The sequence below is a fragment of the Oncorhynchus masou genome, unplaced genomic scaffold, assembly GCF_036934945.1.
Source record: "Oncorhynchus masou masou isolate Uvic2021 unplaced genomic scaffold, UVic_Omas_1.1 unplaced_scaffold_4747, whole genome shotgun sequence".
In the NCBI taxonomy this organism is placed as follows: Eukaryota; Metazoa; Chordata; class Actinopteri; order Salmoniformes; family Salmonidae; genus Oncorhynchus; species Oncorhynchus masou.
In genome coordinates this window covers 3,062-21,074 of record NW_027011142.1, presented here as the reverse complement: position 1 = coordinate 21,074, position 18,013 = coordinate 3,062, and the positions used below count along the sequence as shown (strand labels likewise).

Sequence of the window (18,013 nt, the reverse complement as noted above, 5' to 3'; positions counted from 1 at the left end):
GTCCGAATGAACTGTCCTCTGCCCTTCACTGCAGCTCTCAGCCCCATCAGTCAGTGCTCCACTTCGCCCCCTGCAGGTGGATCCAGGCCCAGACGTCAACACAGACACACCACTTGAACAACGGTGGAAAGGAACTCCCTCCCACACAACGCTTACAACCAATCCAATGCTTCTCAATCTTCTGGGAGGAGGGTTGAAATCGGTTTGCAACTCCTCAGTGTCGTGTCTCTGAGGAAGGGTGTGGAGACAGACAGCATCACCTCAGTGTCGTGGGGCTCTGGAGGAAGGGCATGGAGACAGCGTGCTCCTGGGCCAGAGCAGCCAGCTCCTTGAGGAACTCAGAGAAGATGACGGCGCAGTAGACTGCGTTCTTCACCCTCAGAGCCTCTGCCTGCTTCTCCAGCCCCGACGCCCCGGACCCACCCCGGAACAGGGCACTGTGCAGCGATTGGCCGCGTCTCGCACGTGGGCCAGGGCGAGCTGGGCGGCGTGGCGTGCCCGCGTGGGGCTGTTGGTGTGGCGAAGGATCAGGTCGCCTAGTGAGGGGTTTCCGTTCTTTCACTGGAAGAGAGATAGACACAGCATGTGATTAGGATAGGGACAGGTAGACTGACACCACAGACAGACAGGACAGGTAGAATGACAATATACAGGATAGGACAGGTACCCTGACAAAAGACATGATAGGACAGGGCAACTGACAGACAGGATAGAACAGGTATACTGACACACACACACACACACACACACACACAGACTAGAGATCAACCAATTAATTGGAATGATCGATTAATTAAGGCCGATTTCAAGTTTTCAACAATCTGAATTTTTTGGACACCGATTTTTTATTTTTTATTTTACCTTTATTTGACTAGGCAAGTCAGTTAAGAACACATTGTTATTTTCAATAACGGCCTAGGAACGGTGGGTTAACTGCTTTGTTCAGGGGCAGAACGACAGAGTTTTACCTTTGTCAGCTCAGGGATTCGTTTTGCAACCATCCGGTTACTAGTCCAATGCTCTAACCACCTGCCTTACATTGCACTCCACGAGGAGCCTGCGTGGCAGGCTGACTACCTGTTACGCGAGGGCAGCAAGAAGCCAAGATAGTTGCTAGCCAGCATTAAACGTATCTTATGAAAAACAATCAATCTTAACATAATCACTAGTTAACTACACATCGTTGATAATATTACTAGTTTATCTAGCGTGTCCTGCGTTGCATATAATCGATGAGGTGCCTGTTAATTTCTCATCGAATCACAGCCTACTTCGCCAAACGGGTGATGACTTAGCACTGTTGTTGCACCAAACCTAACCATAAAGATCAATGCCTTTCTTGAAAATCAATACACAAGTATATATTTTTAAACCTGCATATTTAGTTAATATTGCTTGCTAACATGAATGTTTTATAATTAGGGAAATTGTGTCACTTCTCTTGCGTTTCGTGCAAGCAGTCAGGGTATATGCAGCAGTTTGGGCCGCCTGGCTCGTTGTGAACTGTGTGAAGTCCATTTATTCCTAACTAAGACAAACAAAGTAATTAATTCAAAAGAATTGTACATAATTATGACGTAACACTGAAGGTTGTGCAATGTAACAGGAATATTTAGACTTAGGGATGCCACCCGTTAGATAAAATACAGAACGGTTCCGTATTTCACTGAAGGAATAAACGTTTTGTTTTCGAAATGATAGTTTCCGGATTCGACCATATTAATGACTAAAGGCTCGTATTTCTGTGTGTTATTATGTTATAATTAAGTCTATGATTTGATAGAGCAGTCTGACTGAGTGATGGTAGGCACCAGCAGGCTCGTAAGCATTCATTCAAACAGCACTTTCGTGCGTTTGCCAGCAGCTCTTAGCTGTGCTTCAAGCATTGAGCTGTTTATGACTTCAAGCCTATCAACTCCCGAGATTAGGCTGGTGTAACCGATGTGAAATGGCTAGCTAGTTAGCGGGGTGCGCGCTAATTGCGTTTCAATTGGTGACGGCACTCGCTCTGAGACTTGGAGTAGTTGTTCCCCTTGCTCCGCAAGGGCAGTGGCCTTTGTGGAGCGGTGGGTAACGATGCTTCGAGGATGGCTGGGGCGGCAGGGTAGCCTAGTGGTTAGAGTGTCGGACTAGTAATTGAAAGGTTGCATGTTCAAAACCTCAGCTGACAAGGTACAGATCTGTCGTTCTGCCCCTGAACAGGCAGTTAACCCAGTGTTCCTAGGCCATCATTGAAAATAAGAATTTGTTCTAACTGACTTGCCTAGTTAAATAAAGGTAAAATGAAATGGCTGTTGTCGATGTGTTCCTGGTTCAAGCCCAGGTAGGGGCATGGAGAGGGACGGAAGCTATACTGTTACACTGGCAATACTAAAGTGCCTATAAGAGCATCCAATAGTCAAAGGTATAGCTCCTTCTAGGGAGTTTTTACTAGCCACCGTGCTCCTTCACCTGCATTGCTTGCTGTTTGGGGTTTTAGGCTGGGTTTCTGTACAGCACTTTGAGATATCAGCTGATATTTTTGGTCCTCCAATAAATCGTATGAGCGTGGAAAATCATAATCGTTCCTCTACACCAGACAGAGACCGCTGCCCCTTCGACCTCTACTACAGACATACAGTGGATAGGACAGGTAGACTTACACAGACATACAGGATAGGACAGGTAGACTTACACAGACAGACATACAGGATAGGACAGGTAGACTGACAGGATAGACATACAGGATAGGACGACACAGACATACAGGATAGGACAGGTAGACTGACACAGACAGGATAGGACAGGTAGACTGACAGACAGACAGGATAGGACAGGTAGACTGACAACAGACAGGATAGGACAGGTAGACTGACACACAGACAGGATAGGACAGGTAGACTGACACAGACAGGATAGGACAGGTAGACTGACACAGACAGACAGGATAGGACAGGTAGACTGACACACAGACAGGATAGGACAGGTAGACTGACACACAGACAGGATAGGACAGGTAGACTGACACAGACAGGATAGGACAGGTAGACTGACAACAGACAGGATAGGACAGGTAGACTGACAGGATAGGACAGGTAGACTGACAACAGACAGGATAGGACAGGTAGACTGACAACAGACAGGATAGGACAGGTAGACTGACACAGACAGGATAGGACAGGTAGACTGACAACAGACAGGATAGGACAGGTAGACTGACAACAGACAGGATAGGACAGGTAGACTGACAACAGACAGGATAGGACAGGTAGACTGACAACAGACGGGATAGGACAGGTAGACGACAACAGACGGGATAGGACAGGTAAACTGACACAGACTGACAGGATAGGGACAGGTAGACTGACAGACAGGACAGGTAGACTGACAACAGGGATAGGACAGGTAGACTGACAACAGACAGGATAGGACCAGGTAGACTGACAACAGACAGATCGGACTAGGACAACAGACAGGATAGGACACTGACACAGACTGACAGGATAGGACAGGTAGACTGACAACAGACAGGATAGGACAGGTAGACTGACACAGACAGGATAGGACAGGTAGACTGACAACAGACAGGATGGACAGGTAAACTGACACAGACTGATGGAGGACAGGTAGACTGACAGCAGACAGGATAGGACAGGTAGACTGACAACAGACAGGACTAGGACAGGTAGACTGACACAGACAGGATAGGACAGGTAGACTGACAACAGACAGGATAGGACAGGTAGACTGACAGCAGACGGGATAGGACAGGTAAACTGACACAGACTGACAGGATAGGACAGGTAGACTGACAACAGACAGGATAGGACAGGTAGACTGACAACAGACTTAGGATAGGACAGGTAGACTGACAACAGACAGGATAGGACAGGTAAACTGACACAGACTGACAGGATAGGACAGGTAGACTGAAAACAGACAGGATAGGACAGGTAGACTGACAACAGACAGGATAGGACAGGTAGACTGACAACAGACAGGATAGGACAGGTAGACTGACAACAGACAGGATAGGACAGGTAGACTGACAACAGACAGGATAGGACAGGTAGACTGACAACAGACAGGATAGGACAGGTAGACTGACAACAGACAGGATAGGACAGGTAAACTGACACAGACTGACAGGATAGGACAGGTAGACTGACAACAGACAGGATAGGACAGGTAGACTGACAACAGAAGAGAAGTAAATAACCCAAAACATGTCAGACCACCTTTTTTTAAACATTTTCTACTATTTTTATATTTATATATATATATTCACTTTTACCCCTTTTTCTTCCTAATTTCGTGATATCCAATTTGTAGTTCCAGACTTGTTCCATCGCTGCAACTCCCGTACGGATTAGGGAGAGATCGAAGGTCGAGAGCCAAGCGTCTTCCAAAACACGACCCCGCCAAGCCGCTCTGCTTCTTGATACACTGCTCGCTTAACCTGGAAGCCAGCCGCACCAATGTGTCGGAGGAAACACCGTCCAGCTGTCGACCGAAGTCAGCGTGCATGCGCCCGGCACGCCACAAGGAGTTGCTAGAGCGCGAGGAGACCTCAACCCGGCCAAACCCTCCCCTAACCCGGACGGCGCTGGGCCCACCCACCCATTAGAACGCTGCACCGCCCATTAGAACGCTGCACCGCCCATTAGAACGCTGCACCGCCCATTAGAACGCTGCACCGCCCATTAGAACGCTGCACCGCCCATTAGAACGCTGCACCGCCCATTAGAACGCTGCACCGCCCATTAGAACGCTGCACCGCCCATTAGAACGCTGCACCGCCCATTAGAACGCTGCACCGCCATCTGGCAGATATAGACATGGTTTCACAATTTGTATTTTTACCTTTATTTAAACTAGGCAAGTCAGTTAAGAACAAATTCTTAATTACAATGATGGCCTAACCTGGGCAAACCCGAATGACGCTGGGACTATTGGACTCCTAATCACAGCCGGTTGTGACACAGCCTGGATTTGAACCAGGGTGTCTGTAGTGACGCCTCTATCGCCGAGATGCAGTGTCTTAGACCACCACTCGGCTGCCTTTAACTGTTTTGTATATGTGGCCAGAACACAGACCTTTTGAGCCTGATTCACCCTAGTGAGGAGATGTGTATCTTGATAAAATGTAATAATCTCATCTGCTGCCTACCCTATCCAGTAACCCTGTGAACAGAACAGATGACCCGATTTTCCCCAATCACAGCCTGTCTTGCATTATTCATTCTCTCTAGCACTCCCATGGGCTACTATACACTGTGTGTGTGTCTGTCTGCATGTGTCCGTGGCCCTCTCACTCACCCAGAGAATCAGAGCGTCGCAGTGTGGGCATCCCCATGGGTGAGTCCGTCCAGTCCACCTTGCCCCTGGCAGCCAGGTAGCGCTGGGCTTTCTTCAGCATGGCAGGGAAATCCTCATGGGACGCTGCAAACGTCTCGATGCGGCTCTTCACTGAGCCCAGGACCTGAAGGAGTGAGAGAGAGGAGGCAGGGGAGAGAGAGAGGAGAGAGAGGAGGCAGGGGAGAGAGAGAGGAGAGAGAGGAGGCAGGGGAGAGAGAGAGGAGAGAGGAGGCAGGAGAGAGAAGAGAGAGGAGGCAGGGGAGAGAGAGAGGAGGCAGGGGAGGCAGGGGAGAGAGAGAGGAGAGAGGAGGCAGGGGAGAGAGAGAGGCGAGAGAGGAGGCAGGGGAGAGAGAGAGGCGAGAGAGGAGGCAGGGGAGAGAGAGGAGAGAGGAGGCAGGGGAGAGAGAGGGAGAGAGGAGGCAGGGGAGAGAGAGAGGAGAGAGGAGGCAGGGGAGAGAGAGAGGAGAGAGAGGAGGCAGGGGAGAGAGAGAGGAGAGGAGGCCGGGGAGAGAGAGAGGAGAGAGGCGGGGGGAGAGGAGAGGAGGCGGGGAGAGAAGAGAGAGAGGAGGCCGGGGGAGAGAGAGAGAGAGAGGAGGCGGGAGAGAGAGAGAGAGAGGAGAGGAGGCAGGGGAGAGAGAGGAGAGGAGGCAGGGGAGAGAGAGAGGAGAGAGAGAGGAGAGAGGAGGCAGGGGAGAGAGAGAGAGGAGAGAGAGGAGGCAGGGGGAGAGAGAGGAGAGGGAGGCCGGGGAGAGAGAGGAGAGGAGGCAGGCGAGAGAGAGGAGAGGAGGCAGGGGAGAGAGAGAGGAGAGGAGGCAGGGGGAGAGAGAGGAGAGGAGGCAGGGGGAGAGAGAGGGAGAGGAGGCAGAGGCGAGAGAGAGAGGAGAGGAGGCAGGGGAGAGAGAGAGAGAGAGGAGGCAGGGGAGAGAGAGAAGAGAGAGGAGGCAGGGGAGAGAGAGAGGAGAGGAGGCCGGAGAGAGAGAGGGAGAGGAGGCGGGGAGAGAGAGAGAGGAGAGGAGGCCGGGAGAGAGAGAGAGAGAGGAGGCCGGGGAGAGAGAGAGAGAGAGAGAGGAGGCAGGGAGAGAGAGAAGGGAGAGGGAAGTAGAGAGAGAGAAGAGAGAGGAAGTAGGGAGAGAGAAGAGAGGGAGGCCGGGGAGAGAGAGAGAGGAGGCCGGGAGAGAAGAGAGAGGAGGCCGGGGAGAGAGAGGAGAAGAGGCAGGGAGAGAGAGAAGAGAGAGAGGCAGGGGAGAGAGAGAAGAGAGAAGAGGCAGGGAGAGAGAGAGAGAAGAGGCAGGGGGAGAGAGAAGAGAGAAGAGGCAGGGGAGAGAGAGAGAGAGAGAGGCAGGGGAGAGAGAGAAGAGGCAGGGGAGAGAGAGAAGAGAAGAGGCAGGGAGAGAGAGAGAGAGAAGAGGCAGGGAGAGAGAGAGAGAGAAGAGGCAGGGGAGAGAGAGAGAGAGAGAGGAGGCAGGGGAGAGAGAGAAGGGAGAGGAAGTAGAGAAGAGAGAAGAGAGAGGAAGTAGGGGAGAGAGAAGAGAGAGGAGGCCGGGGAGAGAAGAGAGAGGAGGCCGGGGAGAGAAGAGAGAGGAGGCCGGGGAGAGAGAGGAGAAGAGGCAGGGGAGAGAGAAGAGAGAAGAGGCAGGGGAGAGAGAGAAGAGAGAAGAGGCAGGGGAGAGAGAGAGAGAGAGAAGAGGCAGGGGAGAGAGAGAGAGAGAAGAGGCAGGGGAGAGAGAAGAGAGAAGGAGGCAGGGGGAGAGAGAGAGAGAAGAGGCAGGGGAGAGAGAGAAGAGGCAGGGGAGAGAGAGAGAGAGGCAGGGGAGAGAGAGAAGAGGCAGGGGAGAGAGAGAAGAGGCAGGGGAGAGAGAGAAGAGGCAGGGAGAGAGAGAGAAGAGAAGAGGCAGGGGAGAGAGAGAGAGAAGAGGCAGGGGAGAGAGAGAAGAGGCAGGGGAGAGAGAAGAAGAGGCAGGGGAGAGAGAGAAGAGGCAGGGGAGAGAGAGAAGAGGCAGGGGAGAGAGAGAAGAGAGAAGAGGCAGGGGAGAGAGAGAAGAGGCAGGGGGGAGAGAGAGAGAAGAGGCAGGGAGAGAGAGAGAGAGAAGAGAAAGGAGGCCGGGGAGAGAGAGAAGAGAGAGGAAGTAGGTGAGAGAGAAGAGAGGAGAGAGAGGAAGAGAGGGGGCAGGGAGAGAGAGGAGGCAGGGGAGAGAGAGGAGGCGGGAGAGAGAGAGAAGAGGCAGGGGAGAGAGAGGAGAGAGAAGAGGCAGGGGGAGAGAGAGAGAGAGAGAAAGGAGGCCGTGGAGAGAGAGAAGAGAGGAAGTAGGTGAGAGAGGAGAGAGGGAGAGAGGAGAGAGAGAAAGAGAGGGGGCAGGGGAGAGAGAGGGGGCAGGGGGAGAGAGAGGGGCAGGGGAGAGAGAGGGGGCAGGGGAGAGAGAGGGGGCAGGGGAGAGAGAGGAGGCAGGGGAGAGAGAGGAGGCAGGGGAGAGAGAGAGGAGGCAGGGGAGAGAGAGGAGGCAGGGGAGGGAAGCAAGGTTAGGGAACATAGTGATCCTTCCTATCAGTATCACATGCTGACCAGTCCCTCGTTCACGTGCACCATCACGTGCATGTTGATTTTGTCCCCCACACCAGACATGATCACGTTGAAATATCAAAACAAACTCTGAACCAACTAAATTAATTTGGGGACAGGTCAAAAAGCATTGAACATTCATGTCCATTTGTCTAGCTTGCTGTTGCCAGCACATTTTGTCCTCGGATATAAACATTGGGTTGATATTTTAGCTGAAATGCACAAGGTCCTCTACTCTGACAATGAATCCACAGATAAAAGGGTAAACTGAGTTAGTTTCTAGTGATCTCTCCTCCTTCAGGCTTCTTCTTCTTCTTTGGACTTTATATGGTGGGTGGTGCATTACCACCACCAACTGGACTGGAGTGTGGACCTCAGTTCATCTTTCAAATCACCCACGTGGGTATATGCTCCTAAAAACCAATGAGATGGGAGAGGAGGGACTTAGAATCCAGTTCTATTTCAGCACCTGGCTATGGAGATGCTCGTTGACGAGCTCGAGCAGTGTGGGTGCAATGTTCGAATAACAATGATTGTACATTTATTTTTCAACGCTTGCGCACTTGACGCTAGCGGTGTGGTCAGCATATGAGAGATTTGACGCTGGGTTCGAGTTAGGGAACATAGTGATGTCTTCCTACCTGTATGAGAGACTTGACACTGGGTTCGAGTTAGGGAACATAGTGATGTCTTCCTACCTGTATGAGAGACTTGATGCTGGGTTCGAGTTAGGGAACATAGTGATGTCTTCCTACCTGTATGAGAGACTTGACACTGGGTTTGAGTTAGGGAACATAGTGATGTCTTCCTACCTGTATGAGAGACTTGACACTGGGTTCGAGTTAGGGAACATAGTGATGTCTTCCTACCTGTATGAGAGACTTGACACTGGGTTCGAGTTAGGGAACATAGTGATGTCTTCCTACCTGTATGAGAGACTTGACGCTGGGTTCGAGTTAGGGAACATAGTGATGTCTTCCTACCTGTATAAGAGACTTGACGCTGGGTTCGAGTTAGGGAACATAGTGATGTCTTCCTACCTGTATGAGAGACTTGACGCTGGGTTCGAGTTAGGGAACATAGTGATGTCTTCCTACCTGTATGAGAGACTTGACACTGGGTTCGAGTTAGGGAACATAGTGATGTCTTCCTACCTGTATGAGAGACTTGGCGCTGGGTTCGAGTTAGGGAACATAGTGATGTCTTCCTACCTGTATGAGAGACTTGACGCTGGGTTCGAGTTAGGGAACATAGTGATGTCTTCCTACCTGTATGAGAGACTTGACACTGGGTTCGAGTTAGGGAACATAGTGATGTCTTCCTACCTGTATGAGAGACTTGACGCTGGGCTGGAACACCATGTTGGTGTTGAGGAGGAAAGATCGGAGCAGGGGTTGAGGGTAGCAGACGAGCTGGCCCAGAATACCCGTCAACAGGATGTTAACATACAGAGAGTTCTGGAGCATGTTTTCCAGCTTGGCAAACAGAACCACCATGAATGGACCTGCAGGGAGGCGCGAGAGAGAGCGATAGAGTGGGGAGCCAGAGAGAGAGGGAGAGATATTTTGTTTATTTGAAACGGGGGACAAAATGTACAACAAAACACGTCTCAGAAGTGAGAAGTGAGACGTTGCAGCAGATTTAGCCAACAGTTCATTTCCCTGGGGGAGAAACCAGAGAGCGAGGAAGATAGAGGGAAGGAGACAGAGGAGAGCGAGGGAGAGGGGGAAGAGAGAGGAGAGCGAGGGAAAGGGGAAGAGAGAAGAGCGAGGGAGAGGGGAAAAGAGAGGCGAGCGGGGGAGAAAGAGAGAGGAGAGCGAGGGAGAGGGGAAAGAGAGGAGGAGAGCGAGGGAGAAGAGAGAGGAGAGCGAGGGGAGGGAGAGGGGGAAAGAGAGAGGGAGAGCGAGGGAGAGGGGGAGAGAGAGAGGAGAGCGAGGGAGAGGGGGAAAGAGAGAGAGAGGCGAGGGAGAAAGAGAGAGGAGAGCGAGGAGGGAGAGGGGGAAAGAGAGAGGCGAGCGGGGGAGAAAGAGAGAGGAGAGCGAGGGAGAGGGGGAAGAGAGAGGAGAGCGAGGGAGAAAGAGAGGAGAGCGAGGGAGGGAGAGGGGAAGAGAGAGGAGAGCGAGGGAGAGGGAAAGAGAGAGGGAGAGCGAGGGAGAGGGAAGAGAGAGAGAGAGAGCGAGGGAGAAAGAGAGAGGAGAGCGAGGGAGGGAGAGGGGGAAAGAGAGAGGCGAGCGGGGGAGAAAGATAGAGGAGAGCGAGGGAGAGGGGAAAGAGAGGAGAGCGAGGGAGAAAGAGAGAGGAGAGCGAGGAGGGAGAGGGGAAAGAGAGAGGAGAGCGAGGAGAGGGGGAAGAGAGAGGAGAGCGAGGGAGAGGGGGAAAGAGAGAGGAGAGCGAGGAGAAAGAGAGAGGAGAGCGAGGGAGAGGGAAAGAGAGAGGGGAGCGAGGAAGAGAGAATGGAGGGAGGGAAGGTGTACATGCACACTAATGGAAGTCAAGATCCAACAAGAAAAAAAAAAAAAAACAGGCAACAAAACAAGACTAAATATCAAAAGGAAGGAACGGTCTACATTAATTTCCTGTGTAACGCCATCCAACATCAAAAGAGGAAGTCAACCAAAAGAAAACATCAAACCAATATCAAAATAATTTAAGAAATGGAGCAGCATCCAACCCTCGAGCACCAATTTAAAATATGAGAACATCTTAACACACATAAGCAAGTAAACAGCAGATAAACAGAAAACAACATCATCTAATACACAAAAACCCTGCTGCTCCCTGGTGGTCTTTCTCACCTGTGTAGGGCTGAGTGGATGGCTGTCCTAGAGGCCTGAACACCCCCACAACCCCGCTCCCCATCAGGTCAGCGTCCAGGGGAGAGGGGGCGGTGGTTCCCTGAGTGGGGGTCTCTGGTGGTCTCTTCCAGCTGTCTGAGAAGCCCCACCCCCTACTCCTCTCCCTCACCCTCTCCTCCAGCTCCCGGAGTTCCTGGGTGAAGGCCTCGATGCTAATGCCCTGGCCGTTTGAGTCCCCAGGCCCCTGCTGGGCCCCTTCCCCCGGTCCAGCCCCATCCAGGAGCTCAGAGATCAGTCGCTCCACTGCTTCTGACTGGTTAAAGAGCATTGCCTCTGGAGGTCCCGATCCAGGGCTGGATGCTGCAGCACGGAGGGTCAGCCTGTCGTTGGAGGAGTAGGTACGGGGTTCTGAGAGCAGTGAAGCAGACGGAGTCTGGGTGTGACTCGGTTTGTGTGGTGGAAGACCTCTGGAGCTTTCCGCAGCCCCACTCCCATTCCCTTCACTGTAGAAGCCCTGTAGGGACCCGCAGGACTGGGCAGGGCAGGCACTCACCTCCCCATTCTGACTAGAGTCCCCCCCAGCAGGGTGCCGCTGCTCGCCCAACTCTCTCTTCACCTTCTTAACCTCCATCCCTCCATCCTGGCTGTCCCTACAGCTGTCCCCCTGCCCCCCAACAACGTCCCATTGATGATGGCCTGCTGAGCGCCCTTGGTGGGGGCGGAGCGGAGGTGGGGAACAGCAGAGGGGTCAGGGAGGGAGGCAGAATCAGGAGGGAGATGGAGAGGTTTGGGGAGGGGGACATCCTCTCTCTGCAGGCTGCGTTTCTTGGTGCGGGGCGTGAGGCTGATACAGCTGTTCTCACCGATGGTGACGCTCCCACTCTCCACTGTCCCTCTGTACTGCTCCACTCTGGGATCACGCGCCGCTGCCACCACCGCTGCCCTCTGCTGGCCGGGGAGTACTACCACCCTGCTGCTGGAAGGAGAAGTGCTGCCTGGGAACATGGCCAGGGAGGGGTTGGAGGTGGGGGCGGGGGCAGAGGCGCGCTCGCGTTGGGTGAGGGGTCCCTCTCCGTCAGCCGTAGGGCTGGACCGTGTTCGCAGGCCCAGGAAAGCACAGCTCTACTCCCTACGGGCGTCCCTGAGGTACTCCAGGTACCCCCGACTCCCAGTCCAGCCCTCTGGGACGGGTGCATGGGGCTGTCTGGGGACAGGGGGTGTTAGCGGCACCGGCGACGAGGGGACCGGGCCTCGGTGGGGGAGGGTGCAGGGCCCTCCTCCCAGTGCTCTGCTGGCGCATGAAGAGGGCCAAGGGGATGGAGTGCTGGGTTTGTGGTGTACTGGAGACTCTGAGCTGGGGCTGTTCAGGACTACAGACAGACAGAGGGAGGAACATTAGTCATGATTCTACTTTATATATATATATATATATATATATATATATATATAAAGTAGTGAGTCAAACAAGAGAGTCATTGTGTAACATAATGCAACTTACAAATAAACATGTTTTTTATTTTATTTTTTCTAAATATGCCCATAGTTACCTTTTATTTTGTATTATTTCATAATATATTGAATTTGGCCTTCACCACTATAGCCCATAGAAACACATTAAATAACACATTCACAAATGGTTAAAAAATATATATATATTCCTTGTGATTTCTTTTTGGACTAAGGTTTAGAAGTGTCTGTTCATTAGCCTAGTGGTTAGAGCGTTGGGTCAGTAAACGAAAGGTTGTTGGATCGAATCCCCGAACCGACAAGTTAAAAATCTGTCGTTCTACCCCTGAGAAAGGCAGTTCCCTTCAATGTTCCTGGAGTGCGGTCAATGTCGATTATGGCACCTCCCCCCACACCTCTGTGATTCAGAGCGGTTGGGTTAAATGTACAAACGACTAGGTATCCCCCCTTTCACTAAATCTAGGAAATATAAGATCAGCAAATTCATATGTTTTTAACCCCAAAACTACTTCCATTAATGTGTATGGGTTACCGTCAGACGAGTCCCGTGACACGTTTGTGAGAGTCTCCCCTTTCCACAGTGGGGTCATCTTAGTTTTAGAAACCTAACGGTTCAGACGCAACAGACAGAAGTTGGCACGTCAGCGCCGCTACCGACCTCAGACGAGTCCCGTGTGGCTAGCTCTCTTTCCTACCTTTCCTAGCTTCCTACAGGCCAATTGGTGGCTGACTAAATACTTTTTTAGCCCCACTGTATATATTTTAAACATTGATAAAAAAAATAAAAAAATATCTCCATAAAACTTCATAATGAAAACGTATAGTTAAAATTGAAGTTCAACTCTTGTCCAAATCTTTAACACAGCACAATGGTTTAAAACACACACCGTTTCTTATGCTTGTCTTGTGTTTTGAAAAAAAAGGGTACATTGTAAATTAATCTGGATAAGAGCATCTGCTCGAATGAGTGAAATGTTCAGTAGAAACCGTGGTTAGTCGCCAGTCAGTCAAGTTACCTTTACCCCAAAGGGCAGGTTCTTCCTCCCGCTCAGCAGAGGGCGCTGTGCTCAGACGGCAGCAGTCTGGGATAAGGGACAGGAACTTGTCAGCTGATTTACCATAGAGATCAGTGTCCCTGATGGCACGCCTCTGACTCAACATCACATGGGTGCAGGGCAGCAGATACCTGTCATGAAAATAATAATAGATTTAATTTATATAGTGTTTTTCATTACAAGTAGAATCTTAAAAAGATGCAGTAAGAAAACAATACACTGTTACATTCTCAGTAGTAGCAGCAACACACACACACAGTTTCTACCTGAGAGCGAGCTGCAACATGAGGTCTTCACAGTTGAGAGAGAGCAGAGTCCTAAACAGGCTCAAAGACACCATACACAGCTGTAGGAGAGAAACAGCAGAACATTAGACAGCTGTAGGAGAGAAACAGCAGAACATTAGACACAGCTGTAGGAGAGAAACAGCAGCACATTAGACACAGCTGTAGGAGAGAAATAACAGAACATTAGACACAGCTGTAGGAGAGAAACAGCTGTAGGAGAGAAACAGCAGAACATTAGACACAGCTGTAGGAGAGAAACAGCAGAACATTAGACACAGCTGTAGGAGAGAAACAAGGAGAACATTAGACACAGCTGTAGGAGAGAAATAACAGAACATTAGACACAGCTGTAGGAGAGAAACAGCTGTGGGAGAGAAACAGCAGAACATTAGACACAGCTGTAGGAGAGAAACAGCAGAACATTAGACACAGCTGTAGGAGACAAACAGCAGAACATTAGACACAGCTGTAGGAGAGAAACAGCTGTAGTAGAGAAACGGCAGAACATTAGACACAGCTGTAGGAGAGAAACAACAGAACATTAGACACAGCTGTAGGAGAGAAACAGCAGAACATTAGACACAGCTGTAGGAGAGAAACAGCAGAACATTAGACACAGCTGTAGGAGAGAAAAACAGCAGAACATTAGACACAGCTGTAGTAGAGAAACGACAGAACATTAGACACAGCTGTAGTAGAGAAACAGCAGAACATTAGACACAGCTGTAGTAGAGAAATGGCAGAACATTAGACACAGCTGTAGGAGAGAAACAGCTGTAGGAGAGAAACAGCAGAACATTAGAAACAGCTGTGGGAGAGAAACAACAGAACATTAGACACAGCAGAACATTGGACACAGCTGTTGGAGAGAAACAGCAGAACATTAGACAAAGCTGTAGGAGAGAAACAGCTGTAGGAGAGAAACAGCAGAACATTAGACACAGCTGTTGGAGAGAAACAACAGAACATTAGACACAGCTGTAGGAGAGAAACAGCAGAACATTAGACACAGCTGTTGGAGAGAAACAGCAGAACATTAGACACAGCTGTAGGAGAGAAACAGCAGAACATTAGACACAGCTGTAGGAGAGAAACAGCAGAACATTAGACACAGCTGTAGGAGAGAAACAGCAGAACATTAGACAAAGCTGTAGGAGAGAAAAACAGCAGAACATTAGACACAGCTGTAGGAGAGAAACAGCTGAACATTAGACAAAGCTGTAGGAGAGAAACAGCAGAACATTAGAAACAGCTGTAGGAGAGAAAAACAGCAGAACATTACTTACTCCATTTTACTTACTACAACTGATATGGATGTGGTTGTCTCACCTAGCTACCTTTTGATGGCACTAACTGTACGTGGCTTTAGATAAGATGGTCTGCTAAATGACTGAAAAATGTCAACTTCTCCCTCTCACTCCCAGACAACCCCCAGTACTGTACACTCACAAACACAACATAGTACTGACCCTCGAGTTGCTGCTGATGCGCGTTAGCAACGTGTCCAGGATGGTGTCGTTGTCGTGGCGATGCATGAGGATAAAACGCAGGAAGGCTTTAAGGAGAGACGTTTCCGTGACGCTGCGCAGGAACAGGTCCAGGTAGGTTGTACTGGCTATCATCTCATCTACAGATGACTGGGAGGGGGGGGATGATACATATTACAATAAACTATTCTGTTGTTGGCAGCCAAAGTTACATGTTTTAACGAGAAGAGTAATAAAATCAAGTTTTTGAGCGTCGTCTCCGTCTGGCTACAATTTTTTTTAAACTAGCTAATAAATTCAATCAATCAGCTCAGGCTAGCCAATCAGAGAGTCCCCCCCTCTACCTTGTGTAGGGCGGGTCCCATGACAGGGACCAGGAAGCCGTTGTGAACATAGTCGACCAGCTGTCTGCGGACCAGGGGGTGAGCCACCTGAATGACAGCGTTACAGAACTCCAGAGAGTTCATGAAGAGCACCAGAGAGGACACGCCCATCCAGTCCTCCCTGCGCAGAGCGTGCCAGTCATCCCCCGTACCTCTATCTTCCTCGGCAGGGAGGAGTAGAGAGCACTGAGGCCCGTGGCCAGCACCTGGAGGGGGGGAAGAGGTCAGTGGATGTTTAGGACTAAATTAAGAGGTGAAATATTCATTTTGACAAGGCTGAACATGTGTCAAATATAAGGGAAAGCAGGCATGTGTGTCAGCTACACATCACTAACATTCTGCGGGAAATACTAACAGTCCATGTATTAATGATGTATTTTCTGATAAAATAAAGGAGGGAGAAAGAGGACATTTCTGGGAGATATACACATGCATTGGAAAACAGGTCTCAGGACAGTGTCTCCAGGCAAATGTGTTCCCCATTTAATCTGAAAAACAGTCTCTGGTTTAATAACACCACAGCCCCTTGGAGAACAGCTAGCCAACACAGACAGTCCTGTGGACAGCATTTCTTTATAGCAACTGGCAGCAAAAAAAGTGTTTTTGGAGCAAAAATATTACATTTGCCCCTCCAAGTTATATATATATATAAAAAAATAAAAAAAAGTTATTTTATATACATACACACAAAACGCATGTGTTATGGCTTTTCAACCTCCAGCCATATGGTGGATTCAGAGTTATCTATCAAATAGAACTCAAGGGGTTTTCTTTAATGGAAGCGTCTCTAATGCCAAACATGTCAAATGTGGTGTACCGCAGGTCAGCTCTCTAGGCCCTCTACTCTTTTCTATTTTTACCAAAGTCCATAGCTAATGAAGTCACTGAGACAATTAACAAAGAATTGCAGTATTTTTTGAAATGGGTGGCCAGGAATAAACTGTTCCTGAACATCTCTAAAACTAAGAGCATTGTATTTGGTACAAACCTCAGCTGAATCTGGTAATGAATGGTTTGGCTGTTGAACAAGTTGAGGAGACTAAATTACTTGGTGTTACCTTAAATTGTAAACTGTCAGGGTCAAAACATTTCGATTCAATGGTTGTAAAGATGGGGAGAAATCTGGCTGTGATAAAGAGATGCTCGGCATTTTTGACACCACACTCCACAAAGCAAGTTCTGCAGGCTCTAGTTTTGCCTAATCTTGATTATTGTCCTAGGAAAGACCTAGTTAAGCTGCAGCTAGCCCAGAACAGAGTGGCACATCTTGCTATTCATTGTAATCAGAGGGCTGATATAAATACTATGCCAGTCTCTCTTAGCTAAGAGTTGAGGAGAGACTGACTGCATCACTTATATTTATAAGAAACATCAATGTGTTGAAAATCCCAAATTGATTGCATAGTCAACTTATACAAAGCTCTGACACACACTTACCCCACCAGACATGCCACCAGGGGCCTTTTCACAGTCCCCAAATCCAGAACAAATTCTAGAAAGCGTACAGTATTATACAGAGCCATTATTGCATGGAACTCTCATCTCATATTGATGAAATAAAACAGCAAACTTGGTTTCAAGAAATAGATAAAGCAACACCTCACGGCACAACGCCTCTCTCCTATCTGACCTAGATAGTTGGTGTGTATGTATTGATATGTAGGCTGTGTGTAGTTCTGTCCTTGAGCAGTTCTTGTCTATTAATGTTCTGTATTATGTCATGTTACATGGTTTGTGTGGACCCCAGGAAGAGTAGATGTTGCTTTTGCAACAGCTAATGGGGATCCTAATAAAATACAAAAAAGAGCTAATGTGGATTAAAAAAAAAAATACAAAAAAGTAATAATCTAAACTCAGCAAAATATTTCTCTTTTTCAGAACCCTGTCTTTCAAAGATAATTCTTTAAAAACAAAATCGAAACAACTTCACAGATCTTCATTGTAAAGGGTCTAAACACCGTTTCCCATGCTTGTTCAATGAACCACAAACAATTAATGAACGTGCACCTGTGAAACGGTCGACAAGACACTAACAGCTTACAGACGGTAGGCAATTAAGGACACAGTTATGAAAACTTAGGACACTAAAGAGGCCTTTCTACTGACTCTGAAAAACACCAAAAGAAAGATGCACAGGGTCCCTGCTCATCTGCGTGAACGTGCCTAAGGCATGCTGCAAGGAGGCATGAGGACTATAGATAATTAACTGTAATGTCCGTACTGTGAGACGCCTATAAGACAGCGCTACAGGGAGACAGGACGGACAGGATCGTCCTCGCAGCGGCAGACCTCATGTAAAAACACCTGCACACGATCGATACATCCGAACATCACACCTGTGGGAGAGGTACAGGATGACAACAACTGCCCGAGTTACACCAGGAACTCACAATCCCTCCATCAGTGCTCAGACTGTCCTCAATAGGCTGAGAGAGACTGGACTGAAGGCTTGTAAGCCTGTTGTAGAGCGGGTCCTCACTAGACATCACTGGGAACTATGTCACTGGACCAGACAGTCGCTGGAACAGACAGGACTGGCAAAAAGTGCCCTTCACTGATGAGTCGCGGTTGTGTCTCACCAGGAGTGATGGTCGGAGTTGCGTTTATCGTCGAAGGAATGATCGATTTGGAGATGGAGGGTCCGT

The 18,013-nt window shown here is 49.4% G+C and overlaps 1 pseudogene; it reads right to left on the bottom strand.

Annotated features, from left to right (window-relative positions):
• Positions 1–256: 256 nt before the first annotated feature.
• LOC135535299 (FHF complex subunit HOOK-interacting protein 1B-like) lies at positions 257–17,704 on the bottom strand (annotated as a pseudogene).
• Between the last annotated feature and the right edge of the window lie 309 nt (positions 17,705–18,013).